Here is a 16,004-nt window from a genome sequence, read left to right as displayed (position 1 = left end):
AGTTAGTTAAGTGTCAGACTTCAGCTCAGGTCATAATCTTGTGATTTGTGAGTTCAAGCCCCGCATTGGGCTCTCTGCTGTCAGCACACAACCCCTTCAGATCCTCTGTCCCCCCTCTGTCTGCCCCTCCCCTGCTTGTGTACTCTCTCTCTTTCTCTCTCTCTCTCTCTCTCAAAAATAAATAAACATTAAAAAAAAAAAGAAAATGGAAAATTTCATGTAATGTGTTTAGTTTAAATGCATAGAGGAAGCAAGTAAATGTCAACCAAGTGTTACATGTCAACTCAGTGTTAATCTAGTGATAACACTTACCAATTACGACATCATGTGATATAGAGAGGTAACCCCTAGATTCAGAATACCTGGGTTTTAGCCTTAATTCTACTACTGACTCTGTGAAGTTGGGAAAAAAGTCACTTAATTTTCCTGGGATTGAATTTCTTCATTTGAAAAACAAGTGTTGAATTAGATAGTTTCAAAAGGTTCTTCCCAATCTAAACTCTCATGTTTTTCACTGCGATGAAAATTGTAACTTATACTAGCTAAACAGTTTATACATCAATAATTTAATCTGCAAAAATGAAAAAAAATACATTAGCTTAAAAAGGCAAAATTAGGTAAATTATATGCAGTATAAATAAGCTTTAATAAGTTGGAAACCAATCTTGTATTACCCAGCTAGAGACTCCGCCACCCATATGTTCATAAAACACTGTGGTTGTTTTATTGTTCTCTCTGGCAGTGCCAATCATAGTTAGTACTAATTAATGAAATTCCAGGGCGCTGTTTGCCAGGAGGTTCATGCAATGGGTGAAGGAAACTACAGTGGCAAAGTTTCCATCATTTATATTGCCGTGACAATATTGGCTCAAGTTTCAGAAACAGTAATTCCAGCTCCCAGTCCCTGTGAGAACAAATGTAGATTGATTTATGTTCCCAGCCTCTCTAGCATATTGTCAACACTGAGATGGCTGCCAGAGCTCATCATACAAGGTGCTGACATTTTCTGGGAATCTGCTTGCTTTTACACATATTCTCTCTAGTACCTTACATTTGCACACATTGCTGGGTTTTTTATTTTTTGTTTTAAGATCTAAGGCATGGGTTCTTGATATTAAAAGCGATCTAACATTATTAATCTAATTTATGCCAATACAAAAATATTTTAGGGCCAAGTTATACTCAGAAAAGACCATAAACTTTTTTTAACCCATGCTGGTATTACTGTCAGCATCATTTTACGCTTAGTGACTTCCCTTAGAATTATGCTTCATTTTTAATAATTCTCTGCGCCCCTTTTTCTGGCTTTATTTCTCACCTATGTTTATCAGCTACTGAATGTCTCTATCCAGGTCTATTTCTCTTACCCCAATTTTCATTTTTATTGCTGCAAAGTCTAGGTCTTTTGGGCTTTATGTTTGCTTTCTGGTTCTAGCCATAAACATAGACCATCATACATATTGACTACAAAAAGAAAAAAAAAAGAAAGAAAGAAAAAACTATCTTTAGAGAAGAAAATGAGCCAAATATTTCAATTGATCGTTACTGCAAAAGATAAACACATCAGCCTAATTATGTAGTATCATCTCTGTATGGGTTTGATCAAATAAATCGAATAGTTTCCTCAGCTGTGTTGTGAGAAATCAAAGGTTATCATGTTGCAGATTTCCAGAACTTTTTTATTTTCGTGGAAATGTAAGACATTTCAGTGTTTGTTCAAAAAAACCATTGAGATAAACTATGGACTTAACATGATCAGTTTTATGTATTGTTTTTCCAAATGGGAAACTATTTTTTTTCCATTTTCGAAAAATTGAGATGTAACTTAGGTAAAGTGTAATCTTAGATGCACAGCTTGATGAAGTTTTACAACCTCACTCCCACCCTGATCAAAATGTAAAGCACTTCTCAGCAGCCCTCTTTGTGCAGTGGGCAACACCACGTCAGTCTCATGAAGTACTTCTCACTCCCTGGAAGGATCCCTCATTTGCTCTTGCAGTCTGTAGGCTTATCCTTGTGTCTACAGAAGGGTAACAAATTATGTTCTAAATAAAAACAATTGAACATTTAAAATTTTTATTATCCATTTTTCTATTCTATTTTTTTGTCATTGCAGAATTGCTTTATCTTTTTTTTTAATTAAAAAATTTTTTTTAAATGTTTATTTATTTTTGAGACAGAGAGAGACAGAGCATGAACGGGGCAGGGTCAGAGAGAGAGGGAGACACAGAATCTGAAGCAGGCTCCAGGCTCTGAGCTGTCAGCACAGAGCTCGACTCGGGGCTCGAACTCACGGACCGTGAGATCATGACCTGAGCCGAAGTCAGACGCTTAACCGACTGAACCACCCAGGCACCCCAAGAATTGCTTTATCTTTAAAAATCCTCTTTCAGATCTATCCCCTGGAGGATAGGATAGAAAATGATTACTGAGCATTGTGAGTTTTGTTACTTATTATTTCTTGCAGGATGAATTTGTAGGGCTGAATATTTCTTGTTGTCCCTTACTAGGTTATTACCAGAGAGATTTGTTATCTTTTTTTTTTTTTTTTAAGGACTCGTGAAAGATTGCTTATATGTATGAAAGGACAGCATAGTTTTCCATTTGCTCATCAGTGGAGATTTTTCTCATTCATGCAGTTTATTTGATTGTTCAGTCTCTGGGAGAGGGATTCAACTCTACCAAGTTTTCCTTTGGATCTTCATTTTGTTTGCAGTCAGCGACATTGAACTTTTAAGGTTCTCTCAGACACAGGGGAGACAATGAAGTAAGAGAGTGGTATTGTATTAGTGGGCCTTTGTAGAGGTAATTCAAGCATCTCCCTGGGGATCTACCAAAGAATGACATACATTGATATGGCAGGAGCTGTGGACTTACAGAGGCCAGAGCCAAGGCTTATTTGCTGCTGAATTCTGACTTCCCTCAGTCCTCAGTGTAGAGCTGCTGGTTCCCCATATTAAATTACTGGCAGGTTTAAACCCTGGTTGCCCCCATATATCACCAGATAACCTTGACAGTATTAATACTGAATATTTGTATCATACTTTTAGAGTTTTAAAAAACATCTCCCTATTGTATCTCATTATTTATTACGACAGTTTTGTAAAGTAGGCATTATAAGCTTGCTATCCTTTTTCACTATCATGAAACTGAGATTTAAGGAAATCAAGAGTCTCTCCCGCAGAATAGGTCTTCCTTAGGTAATTTGGTTCCTCACAGTCTGGGTCCACAGTTAGAGCCCTAGGGAATTTCTAACTTTATTAATAACTCTGAAGTACATATTAGTTATATCCATAAATTCGGAGAATAAGGGAAGGCATACAAAACATGGGCATGATCCTTCTACGGCTTGAGTTCTCATACAGTACTCATAAATGGGATTTAGGAGGGTAGTTCAATCTTGAACAGGTTCTCCATTTTTCATGATTAGTTTTGAATTACTTCAGTCTGTGGTTTCGGAAATAACTTTTCCATGTAGATATTACTTGAGCTTTGCTCTTACAGCACCCCAGGCCAAGAGAATCTTTAAAACCATGAGCTTGTCAAATTGGATTCTATTAGGATTTAAGACTGGCCAGAGCCTGGGTTTAAGATAGTATTGGCTATCGTGGGTGACTGATAAGCATTTGTTGAACAATTGGATAGTTCTGGGTATAGTTCATTATTATTTATTATTACTTTGTAGCAAGAATAAGAGCTTTGTTAATGTTATAATGCCATTAACACAATAGTGAGATTTACAGATTCACAGTTTTACTTCATATTCTGGATATGATCAATAACTACAGCCCTCTGAGTTGTCCTGAAATTAGCAATAGCAATAAATTATTAAAAATAATAGCAAAGAAAGAATGAAAAGTGCTACTCAAATCCTTTTTGCTTTCTCCCTTTTGTGGAAATGCCATAGTTGATCTTCTTTTCACTCAGCCACTGGGTCTTAAGAACTGTAGATGGCATTCCAACCACAAAAATGATCAGGTTTGCTAAATTTAGTCATGGATTTTGCTTTTCTTAGTGACACAAAATTATGTTGCTCTAGGAGAACAGCATATCAGGAAAAAGAATCATAAAAACAAAGCAAATCTCAAAGAAGTAGAAAACAAGATAATTTTTTTTCAGCCTTTCTTTATAAGTTCCACTACATGTAAGTTTACAAAATGCAATTTTGGGCTCATGAGTTAATCAAGAAATACTGTGAAGGTATTTCAAACTATGGATAGTAGAAAATCTCAGTAACCATGGAAACAAGACACCATACATGAGAACAGACCACATCATATAGATTTAATTATAATGAAATGATAAATGGATAAAGGCATTTTTAAGCCTATTTGTGGCTAAAGTCCATTGAAAGTCCAGTTTCCAAGGAAACTTATGTCTAAAAACAGTAATAAGAAAAATTATGGGGGATAAGATAAACTACATTTGAAAAAGATTTTGAAAAGATCACAGCAGCCCCATCAATGCAGAAGAACATTTCTAATTTTAAAAGAATCACATTAAGATGAGCTTAGATTTCTTGTGAGAATCATGAGCTACCCATAGTGACAATAGTACATGCACTTTCTACACAGAATAATAAAATACTTGTTTGATTGAAAAGTGTTCATGAATCTAATTTTTAGAATACAATTGGAATGGCATATTTAGACATGTTTTTATTTTGAAGTGAGTTTCACTATGATTTGAGAGATCAAAGCATGGCTAGGAAACACAGCATGATCATGTCAGTGGATCATTTTGATTCCAGATTTTGTGTCCTGTTACCAAATTTGCTGCTGATTTATGCATGTGTGTTTGGGCTGAGCCAACAAGAAAGAGACCATCTGGAGGGCACATCTGAAGTAAAAAGGAGTACGAAATATTCACTATCCAATGGAGTCTCACTGCGAAGTGGATTTAAGTCAAGGTGGTCCAGAGAGTCCTTAAAAGCACAGTATGTTCCAAATTTTAGGTCACAAGGAGTAAGTGTATCAGCAGTGGGCATTAGAGTGGTAGTGAGCATTTATTATAGGAACTGTAATTTATTAAAGGAGCACAAAACTACCTCCATCTCTCCCATTGTGGGATATGAATACATACAAAACTATAGCAGGATGAGGGATAAGAATAAGTCTGGTAGGCTAATCCCATGTTAAAGAGCAGTCATATGACCAGCGTGGTCAGCCCCTGTGCATTCTGTGTTCCTGCTGCTCCTTCACACATTCATAGTAGCAGTCTCTGTTGATTTGGACTTTTGCAAAAAATGAAGTTTGCAGGCCATAGGTTTTGGAGTAAGACCAATATGGATCTGGATCTCAGCTCTACTCTGTTAGCTGTATGACCTTGGGCAAATTACTTAAACCATTTTTTCTCAGTTTCTTCATCAGGAATAAGATCTACTATTGGATTGTGAGTATCAGTGTCAATTTATGGAAAGCAGGTTTTCTCAGCCTCACTCAGCACTATTGACATTTTGGACCAGATAATTCTTCAATGCGAGGGCTGACCTATGGTGGTAGGACTTTTAACAGTATCAGTGCCTTCTGTTCATTAGATGCCAATGGTAAACCCTTCTCCCCACCACCCTCACCTCCCAGTTGTGACAACCAAAAACTGTCTCTAGACATTGCCCGTATCTTCAGGGGTTCAAAAGTGTTCCTGGTTGAGAAGCATTGATATAAAGTGACCTGCTAATAGTAGATAATAAACAATGGTAGTTATACATTATAAGTTTTTATTTTTTTATTTTTTTTAACGTTTATTTATTTTTGAGACAGAGAGAGACAGAGCATGAACGGGGGAGGGTCAGAGAGAGGGAGACACAGAATCTGAAACAGGCTCCAGGCTCTGAGCTGTCAGCACAGAGCCCGACACAGGGCTCGAACTCACGGACTGCGAGATCATGACCTGAGCCGAAGTTGGCCGCCTAACCGACTGAGCCACCCAGGCGCCCCATTATAAGTTTTTATGGGTGGTCTGTAGCATAGTGGTTTAGATTCAGGTTTAGCCACTTAATTTCTCTGATGACTCATGCCTTCTCCTGCCTTTTTTCAGTTTTGAAAATTTCTCAGTCAACATGTTTTTCAAATATTCACTTCTATCCTCTCATTTTTTCCCTCTTTACCGTGCTTACTAAATGAGTGTTAGAATTTCTTTTTCGATCTTCCGTGTCTCTTAACCTCTCATTTTTTTACTCTGTATCTCCTTATACTATGTTCTGGATGATTCCTCCAGAGCGTTCATCTCTTCAGGGATTCTCTTCTTAGGGGAATCTTCTGTTTATCTTACTTGATGAGGCTTTTTTTTTTTTTTTTAATTTCAATGACTGTAATTTAGATTTAAAGAATTTTGTTTTCACATGTACCTTTAATAATGTACTTTATTTATGATTTTTCCCCCATTAGCTATTATAAAATGACAATTATTTTAAAGTCTTTTTTGATTGCTCTGTTATTGATGGTTCTTCAGCCTCTGCTGACTACTCAAGGCAATATGTTTCCTTAAATGCTGCATAGTTTTTGTCAGCTCACTTTTGATGGAACTATTTGTTGTTGGGTTTCATTTTTTTTTTTTTTTTTTGGATTCATGGAAATGACCCTATTGATAATTTTATGGCTATTTCTGATGTAGTCCTATATGTTCACTCATTTTGGAAATGTTTTCATGTTAGTTTTTTAGCTCTGGGTCTCCCTGCAAGTCATGAGCAAATTTGGATATTATACTTTTTTTTAGATGTAGGCTGGGGAATCTTATTTCTTGAGGTAGACTTTTTCCATCCAAGGCTCAAGGCTTATAATCATGTCACATCGTTAGTAGGTGGATATTTGCCAAGGGAATTTTCCTGACTTCTGACTTTATTCAGACACTTTAATTTGAGTTTTCCGTTGGAGTATTAATATCTCAGACCCCAGTGATTTCATTATACCCATCTGATTTCAATATTCTGTTACAACTGTGTATTTTCTTCTTATTTCTAGGACTTACATTTCTTTTTGAATATTTACTATTAATTTTAAATTAAAAAAATATATATTTTTCTAAATCTAGCATTTTTTTTTTGTGGTAATAGAAAATGTAGGGGGGCGCCTGGGTGGCTTAGTCGGTTGAGCGGCCGACTACGGCTCAGGTCATGATCTCTCGGTCCGTGAGTTCGAGCCCCGCGTCGGGCTCTGTGCTGACAGCTCAGAGCCTGGAGCCTGTTTCAGATTCTGTGTCTCCCTCTCTCTGACCCTCCCCTGTTCATGCTCTGTCTCTCACTGTCTCAAAAATAAATAAAACGTTAAAAAAAAAAATTAAAAAAAAAAAAGAAAATGTTGGTTTCCTATGTCAGTTTATTTGACCATTTTACCTAGAAGTTCCACTTTATCTTTCTAAACCTCAGTTTCCTTATCTGTCATACTAGAATAAATATAGAGTCTACATTGTAAGGTTGTTGTGAAAGTTAAATGAGATAATGAATGTAATAACTTATTTACTGGACACATAATAATTGCTTAGTGCACACTACTTTCATGTAAATTAGCTGCTGCACTGCCTGCCAAATTTCAGATACTCAATAATTTATTGATTTAATCTGTAATTATGGTTATTTGTATGTATCCTCATCTCAGATCCACTCACAATTGGGAACTATATCAAGAATTGAAAAGTCCTAGCAAATAGTGCCAGAGCTATTCAAATATCTCTGCAATGTGCAAGACACAGTTGTTTTGAGAGTCGGCTTTCAAATGGGCAGCTAAACGGCCATAGAAGCTTTGACTAGGACAGCGGTTCTCAATCGTGTGTGATTTTGCCTCCAAAGTGATATTTGGCAATGCCTGGAGACATTTTTGATAGTACTTGAGGGGCAAAGTCTTACTGGCATCCAGTAGAAACCACAGATGCTGCTAAACATTCTGTAATGCATAGGGTGGCCTCCAGCAACAAAGGATTACCTGACCTAAAATTTCAGTAGTGCTGATATTGAGAAACCCTGAATGAGGTTATTACACCTTGTCGTGTTTCAGATTCAGTTTAATTTTAAACTCAAACAAGTGTCGTGAATTGTATTTTGCACTGAGTTAGTGGTAGAGTGTTGACTGTCAGTTGGTGACCAAGGTCTGATTCAAGGGGGACCTTTCACATAACCCAGGACTTCTTTGGAAATACAGGGTGAAAAGCCGTTACCGAATTCACATATCTGTGTAGCAAAGAACAAAAAGGAAAATATTAACAAAAATAATACAACACCAGTATCACCAATGCAACAAGAGCCCTCACAGACAGATACCCACATGTACACATAAATACTAGCCACATACACAAAGGCTGTGGGGTTTGGGTGAAGCTTTTAGGGAGAATGTGAAATTAGCTAAGGATGTATTTGGATCTTAGAGTAGATCGCATCTAAAGTTCATATTGCTAAAATTTCTAAAGTTGTTATAAAATTGAACGCCTCTGGGATCTATTTCTTCTTCTTACCTCTTTGAAGATTCTTTGTTTTAAAATCATTCCAGTGTATTTTAATTTTCTGTTTGTGTCCTTTTCCTTTTCCAGACATCTTTGAGGGCAAATGTATTGCTTTGTTTATTTTTGTATATACAGTATCAAGCATGGAATTCAATATTTAGAAGACAATAAATGTATGAATTTAAGAATGAATGGGTGAATGACTAAAGCCAATGCCCAGGTTTACCATTGTATCTAGTGATATATAAGTATATAAACCCAGACTAGGTGAGCATTGGAGAATTCAGTGAGTAGCTACGAAGCAGAAGAGTAAAATGTAAGGACAGATGGAAACCCAGCCTCACACGAAATGACAACTGTGTAGGTCTGGAAAACAATGTCAGCAAACCAAAAAACTTGATATACAGTAATTCAAGATGAAATTTAAACAAAGACTGAAGTAATTCCTGTTGTCTTGGAATCAGGCAAACATCACTAGTCTCTGCAAATAGCAATGGCAGTCCCAAAGCCAAGAACATACTTTGCTTGCGTATGTGCTGTTGGTGTCTTGAGTTTATGACCATGTGAGCCAACCAGTTAGGCTTTTTTTTTTTTAGCAGAGATTAGCACAACATCCAGCATATTATACTTTCCATAAGTTAGACATATTCAAATAACAGCATCAAATCTCTAACGAACAACTCCTTTATTGCCTCTACTTGTGTTCTCAATTTAAGAAAAACCGTAACATCAACTAAGAAAGATCTAGAGAAATATACAGCTTAGGTGAAACATTTATCTGTTTGAATATTTTCAGTCTTTTTCAGCCAATGATTTCTAAAATCTTCCTGTTCTGTGCTCTCTTTAATGACAACCATTTAATCTATTCTCACTTAAGATGCTGCCATATTTTCATCTGGAAATCTTTTCCTCATTTTATAGATTGAGGAAACTGAGTCTTTGAAAGGTGAAGCAATTTGCCCAATTAGTGAGTGGTGGAGTAGGGATTCAAGGCCAGGTCTTTTTGGCTCAGTGTTGTGACCTTATCACTTCATGACCAGTATATAACAAATTTTCAGTTTTTTTGACAGAGTTCTCCATAAGGGAGCTTTGCATTTTCAAGTTTTAGTTTTTCATCATAAAATATATTCACCATAAAATACTAAAAAATCTGTTTTAAATTATTTAAAAATTTCTTCATACCACACAACATAAAGTGAAAGAAAATAGTATCTTTCTTATGAAAGTTTTATTCCTTTCATGAATGTATTAGACAAATATAAGTATAGTTCATTTGATAATCAACTTAAAGCTTCCCTTAAAGATTTTTCATTTTAAAATTTCAAGTAAAATGTAGATATATTCTTGTAAAAGATTCAAATGGCAGAGAAAAAGCAAAACCCTTCCCTGTCTTTAGTTTCATCTCCAGATGTAGCCAGCTGAGCTTGTTATTATCTAGAATCCTCAGCAGCAAGTTTGTCTTCCCTTACTCTGTTTGTGATGCTGTAGCTGGGGCAGCTGGGGCTGTGCCTTTGCCAATGACATTCCCCAGACTGCTTTACCAGATGGCTTCCTGGAAGGTTTTTATCAATAGGGAGTGAGAAGAGGGAGAAGGCACTTCTCAGTTTCTTCTCATTCCATTCAATATTCACCAGTGGTAATTTGCCCCCGGCCTCCACGTTCTTTTGGCACTTCCAGAACCAACTTCAGGGACCCCTCAAAAGTACAGATGAGACAGAGGGGATCCCTCAAATGTCTGAACTCACCTCTCCAGCCCCTCTTTTATGTGTCTGGATTCTTGTAACCCCATCTCCTTTAGTTTTACCAGACCAAGGATATGGCAGCTGTTTCCTGCAGTTATTACTTCTAGTTTCCCTTAGTGTTTCCTCTGCATTCTCTAAGCCTTCTAACTCTTATGTTAATAATTCCTGTGTTTGCAGTGTAATAATGAGTTCTCTGTTTTGCTGACTGGACTCTGAAAAATATACCACTATGATCATATTGATCTATATCCTACAGATGTTTTTCTTTTCTCTTTTATTATCAGTTTAATATTTTATTATCAGTGGTTATTTTCATGTAAGAAGAATGTGAAGGGTGAAAATATAAAGAGAGTGAGTGCAAACCTAACTATGACAGAGAAGACGGTACCACCACTGATAGATGAGGGGTTTCAGAAGAAAAGCTGAACAGAGTTGCCTGGTCATAATCTGGCTTTGCTTCTCTGAGAATTTAGGCATTCCTGGAAAGGTAAGTGGGCAAGATCATGAATTAGTCTTGGAAGGTATAGTTCTCACCACAGTGGGTTATCAGCAGGGTTGCATTGAACCAGGTGCTGGTTTTAGTAGGAATATTGTCCTGTTCTATACTTCGGATTTCAAATTCACATTAGCCAGCCTCCAGTTCTCAGAAATAGGCAAAAGCAGAACTTCTTTGAGGGTGTAGTGAGTGTCCTCAGCATGTGGTCCATTCAAGCATCTGGTAATGATATCATAACACTCTGCAAGTTTAACTTTGGAGTGTGCTACTCAGACCTCTTCCCTCTATATAGCTGGACTCACTTCCCTCTATATAGCTGGTATACTACTGTCTTCCTGGGATCTTCAGTCACCATTAGCCTGGGATTCCCTTCACCTTTCTCATGTGCTGAGTGTTCTATTTCCTGTATTCCATGACTTCCTTTTCCTTGGATCACTCTGTCTGTTTAGTTAGGGCATCCTCTAGTAGATTCCTGAGAAATGGTGCATGAGAAGTAAATACTTTTCAGACATTGAATATTTAAAAATAATCTTACTCTGTTCTCATATTTGATTGCTAGTTTGCCTGGCAAACTATATCTATATAGTACTATAGATTGGAAATAATTTTTTTCTTAATATTGCAGCCATTTCCCCACTCTCTTCTAGTTCACAATATTGCTGTGAGAGGTCTGAAGGCATTCTGATTTCTGTCCTATAAACTGTTTTATTCTTCTCAGAAAGCTTGTAGAATCTTCTTTTTCCTCCTATAATCTGAAACTATATGATGATATGCCTCAGTATGAGTCTATTTGAGTATATTGTGGGCCTTTTTAGTCTGCAGACTATTCCTTGAGTTCTGAGAAGTGTTCTTGAGTGATTTCCTCCTAACCATTTTTTCCCCCAGTTTTCTTTCTTGAAACTCCTATTATAGTATACTTGTTCTCTAATTTCCTAATTTTTCCCCCTGCCCCCTTTTTTTACTCTTTTTCTATAAGATTTCCTCTGCCTTCTGAGTCATTCTCCCTTTTCCATTTCTGTCCTTGGCTGTTTCTAAAGAGAGAGTATTAAAATATACCATTTTGGTGCCTGAGCAGCCTTGTTAGCTTGCATCCTTCTTCTAGCAAGTTAACAGCCCTGCTATGTTTTACATCTTCAACAGTCTCACTTCTTTTTAGTCTAGGGTGTGGCCTTCTTGCCAATTCACCTCTCACATTTGGTTGGATTTTTATATATTAGATTCCATTTTAGTCCATAGGATGAAAACTACACCCACAATTATTTTCAAGACCTGCCTCTCCCTCTAGACTTAAATATAGGTACTGGCATGTGAGACTTGTGTGGGATCACAGCCTTAAGGTTCATTGTCTTTGGAATTTCAATGTTGTTTTTAAGAGGTCTAAAGCCATTATGATATCTGATTATTCACCTGAGATTCTTCTTTATTCTTTAGAAGCTTATGAAATCTCTTTGTCTCTTATGTTATACAAATTTGCATTTCTGACTCTCCACTGAGAATGAGGCTCAAAATCAACTTTCTGCTGGACATACATGGATGTTCTGCAGCAGGTTAAACACTACTTGTCAAAGATGTGTCTTCTTCCTCGCCTCTTTCTGTATTCTGGATACTCTTTATTTTCACAGCCACCTACCCAATTCTCTAGGTATAATACTCAGGTTTTACTCTTAGCTCTTCACTAGCCCATTCACTGCACACACAATAATTACCGCAATCTGATTATTTTGATCTCTTCCTACAAATTTGTTGAATTTTCATCTTTTTTTGTTTATACCACTACAAGCTGTAAACTCCTCTCTCCTTGACTGACTGCAATAGCCTCTTCATGGGTAACTCTGCTCTATGATTTGTGCTCATGCTCAGCATAGCTGCCAGTTATTTATCAAAATAAAACTCTGATTGTGGCTTCTTCTTACAACCCTTCAGTGACTTCCCATTGCTTACAAAGTAAAGTGGAAACTTCCGTAAGGTATTTAGAGCCTTTCATGAACCTATTGCTACCTACCTGTCTTAGTTGGCTTGGGCTACCATAGCAAAGTACCATGGACTGGGTAACTTAACAGACATTTATTTCTCACAGTTCTGGAGTCTGGGAGTTCCAAGATCAGGATGCTAGCGGATTGGTTTCTGGTGAAGGCCCTCTTCCCACCTTGCAGATGGCCACCTTCTTGCCATGTCCTCACATGGTGAACAGAGGAACTTCTGGTGTCTTTTCCTCTTCTTCTGGAGGCACTAATCCCATCAGCAGGGGTGCACTCTCATGACCTCATCTGAACCTAATAAACCACTGAAAGGCCTCACCTCCTAATATTATCACATCTGAGGTTAGAACTTCAACATATGAATTTGGGGAGACACAAACATTCAGTCCATAACACTACTTCTTCAGCTTCATCTCCCCAACCTTCATGCCTTATAATTTACACCTAAATTGGAAATGTGTGTTTGTCTTAGCATACCTCGTGCTATTCCACATTTCTACACGTGTTCACTTTTTTCCTTTTGCCTTGAATGTTCCTCCTACTTTCCTTCACATGGATGTTCTTACCCTTCTTTCAGAACTCAACTCAGGCATTTTAATTTCTAGGAAGCCTATACTTAATTTCCAAACTGGATCAGTTTCTGCTTTCTTTGTACTCTTAGTACGCTGAGTCTCCCTTAGTGCCCTGAGTATTTCCCTCCCTCAACAAATTGCTACCATGTGTATGTGTTGTCTTCACCTCTAAATATCAAGTGCCTCAAGTACAGAGATATTACTTATATTTTTAGGCTCAGTGTCCGGCATAGTGCCTGGTCCATGGCAGATACTCAGAAAATGTTTGTTTCTAAACTAACCAACTGTATCTTTTTTTTCCCCACACCAATAAGAAGTGTTTTATTAAAAAAAAAAACCACAGTGAAATAAACCCCCCAAAAAGCCTTTTAATCAGAAAGTCTGATAAAATTCAATATTAACTCAAGTTCTCAAAAACCTGTGTGGGAAAGCCAAAAGGTACATCAGAGAAAATCAGGCAGCTACTGACAAGGTCTTTGGTGGAAAAGTAAGTTGCGAACTTATACAAGCTGCCCTAATGATTATCAAATCTGAGTGTTGTTTTTTAAAAAAATAGGTTTCAAGATATACCAAGGAAACCATACAGACACCCCTAACAGTACAAAAATATAACGATGAAGTTCAAGGATATAAGAAAAGCCAAATATGATAGTACAAACAAATAATCTATAAAATAAAATAAGCCTTTCAATCCTAGAAAATAATGGGAAAATCTCATGAATGTAACACACATAAAATGAGGACTACCAGCACATGGAACAATCTGAAACATTTTCCCAGTGACTAAGCCGTGAAATGACAGGTCAGGGCACCATTAGCATGTCGTTTTTATATATAATATGTATTTAAATTAGAGTAATTTTTTTCTACTCAATTACCATTTATTCCTTTTTACCTTTTCCCTCATTTTCTCTAGCAACACTTTTCCTTTGGTTTGACCAATTAAACTCAAAAGGTTTGGAACCTAAAGCGAGTATCAACTCTTATTGGAATAGTACTTAGGAAATGTAATCCTAGAAAAGGCAAATTTTAACTGAAGTGGCTTGACCAAGTTAAGCATCCATTCTCAATGTGACAATGCCCTCCATGTTAATCACTAGGTTAATGGCTTTTCTTGGCTGGATTCCATGACCCAGCATGATACTGGCATAGTCCATGGTGAGGTGCTGCAGAGCTATGTGCACAGACACCACCCATTTAAGCTTTTAATGAATTCAAAGCATCATTTTAAGCCATTTCAATAAGATAAATAAAAAATATTGCAGATTTCTATTGGCCTGCTTTGCCTCTTGAACTGGCTTGGAGTATTGTTCATGACAGAAGTCGCAATAGTTAATTAAGTTGCTACTCTACACCCCTTAGCCTTCAACACTTCCTGCTCTTCAAACCTCCCAACCTTTTTTTTTTTTGTGGCAGTAATGGTATTCTTCATTAGCATCACCATTGTCATGGAACCAACACCTGCAGAGACTGGCTTTCTTTCTGACTCCTTCAAAATCCACATCTCCAACCAACTTGAATTTAGCAGTTAGGGATCTTGAACTCTTATTCCCACGGTGATGACTGCTGCTCCCTCCTTGATCATATCTGCTGTGCTCAGGTTTGAAATGCTGCAGCAGAGACCACTATGTCTGCAAGAACTGTATGTTTCTTCAGTTGCTCTTTGGTAGAGTATCCAGGAGATATTGTAACAGTGGCATCACCTCCAGGGTGTTCATGCCCTCATCTGTGTGTAGTAGCATTGCAATGGGCATTCCAACATTTTTTGACCTCCTGACCTCCCAGCCAAAACCACATTCTTTCCTAGGGTTGGAATGCCAGTTTGCTTAATTATTTCGCAGACACCCCGTGGGGTAGCTGGTAATATGGAATACTGGTCCAAACACATTTGCCTTACATTAATTACAGGAAAGCCATCCTTATCTGGAGAGACAGCATTGCAGATCTTTCTTCTGTCAGTGTGCTCTGGAAGAAGCAGCTGAACAAGGAGGCCATCTACACTACCATCATTATTTAGTTTGTTGATTAAATTCAGCAGTTCTTCCTCTGAAATTGAAGCTGGTTTCACAATTGTCTCACTGTTGATTCCTACTCTTGCAGCTGCCCTTGTTCTGTTATGGATGTAGGAGGGGCTTGCAGGATTCTCACCAACCAGAACCACACTCAGGTGTGTCTGCTTGTTGCCCTGTGCCGTCCGTTCTTCCAACTTCTGCCACACTTCCTGCTTGATCTGGGCAAGTTTCCTTCCAGAAAGGACAACTGCTTCACTTCAAACTACGGAGAGGTTGAAGGGGTGATGGCAGAGGTGGTAGCTCTGCATGGGCTGGAGCAGCTAGGTGGCCAAGGTGGACACAAGGGAAGCAGCACCCATCACTGTCCCCAATGTCTGCACCAGGCTAAATATGTAATTTTACTTATGTTGTTAATCTGTGTTAACTACTCAAAACATCACGAACGTTTTGCTGGTATCTATGCCTGTAGTTTATTTTAATTTTCTATGTTGAGATACTTTGTGTAAACATTATAAATTTGAAATAGTTTTGACATCAGCACTCTTTTTATAGTCTCAACCTTACATTTATAGCATGCATGAGTTTATATGCCGAGACTAATAGGTCCTATTTCAAACATTAAAACATTTTACGTTAGCTTTATCAGTAGGGCATTGCCCATGGATTCTTAAAGGTTGGCCAATGGCACAGTGAGAGTAGCTTCAGATGTGAGATGTTCAGAATATCATGTTAAAGGGCAGTTGCTGAGATCAAAGCTAAACAGTGTAGCTTCT

General features: G+C 37.5%; 1 pseudogene; it reads right to left on the bottom strand.

The window, feature by feature from the left end:
- Positions 1-14,555: 14,555 nt before the first annotated feature.
- On the bottom strand, positions 14,556-15,590 carry LOC131508077 (bifunctional methylenetetrahydrofolate dehydrogenase/cyclohydrolase, mitochondrial-like; annotated as a pseudogene).
- Between the last annotated feature and the right edge of the window lie 414 nt (positions 15,591-16,004).

Source organism: Neofelis nebulosa, chromosome 3 (assembly GCF_028018385.1).
Source record: "Neofelis nebulosa isolate mNeoNeb1 chromosome 3, mNeoNeb1.pri, whole genome shotgun sequence".
Taxonomy (NCBI): domain Eukaryota; kingdom Metazoa; phylum Chordata; class Mammalia; order Carnivora; family Felidae; genus Neofelis; species Neofelis nebulosa.
The sequence above is the reverse complement of the archived record's forward strand: the minus strand, read 5'-3'. Positions and strand labels throughout refer to the sequence as shown.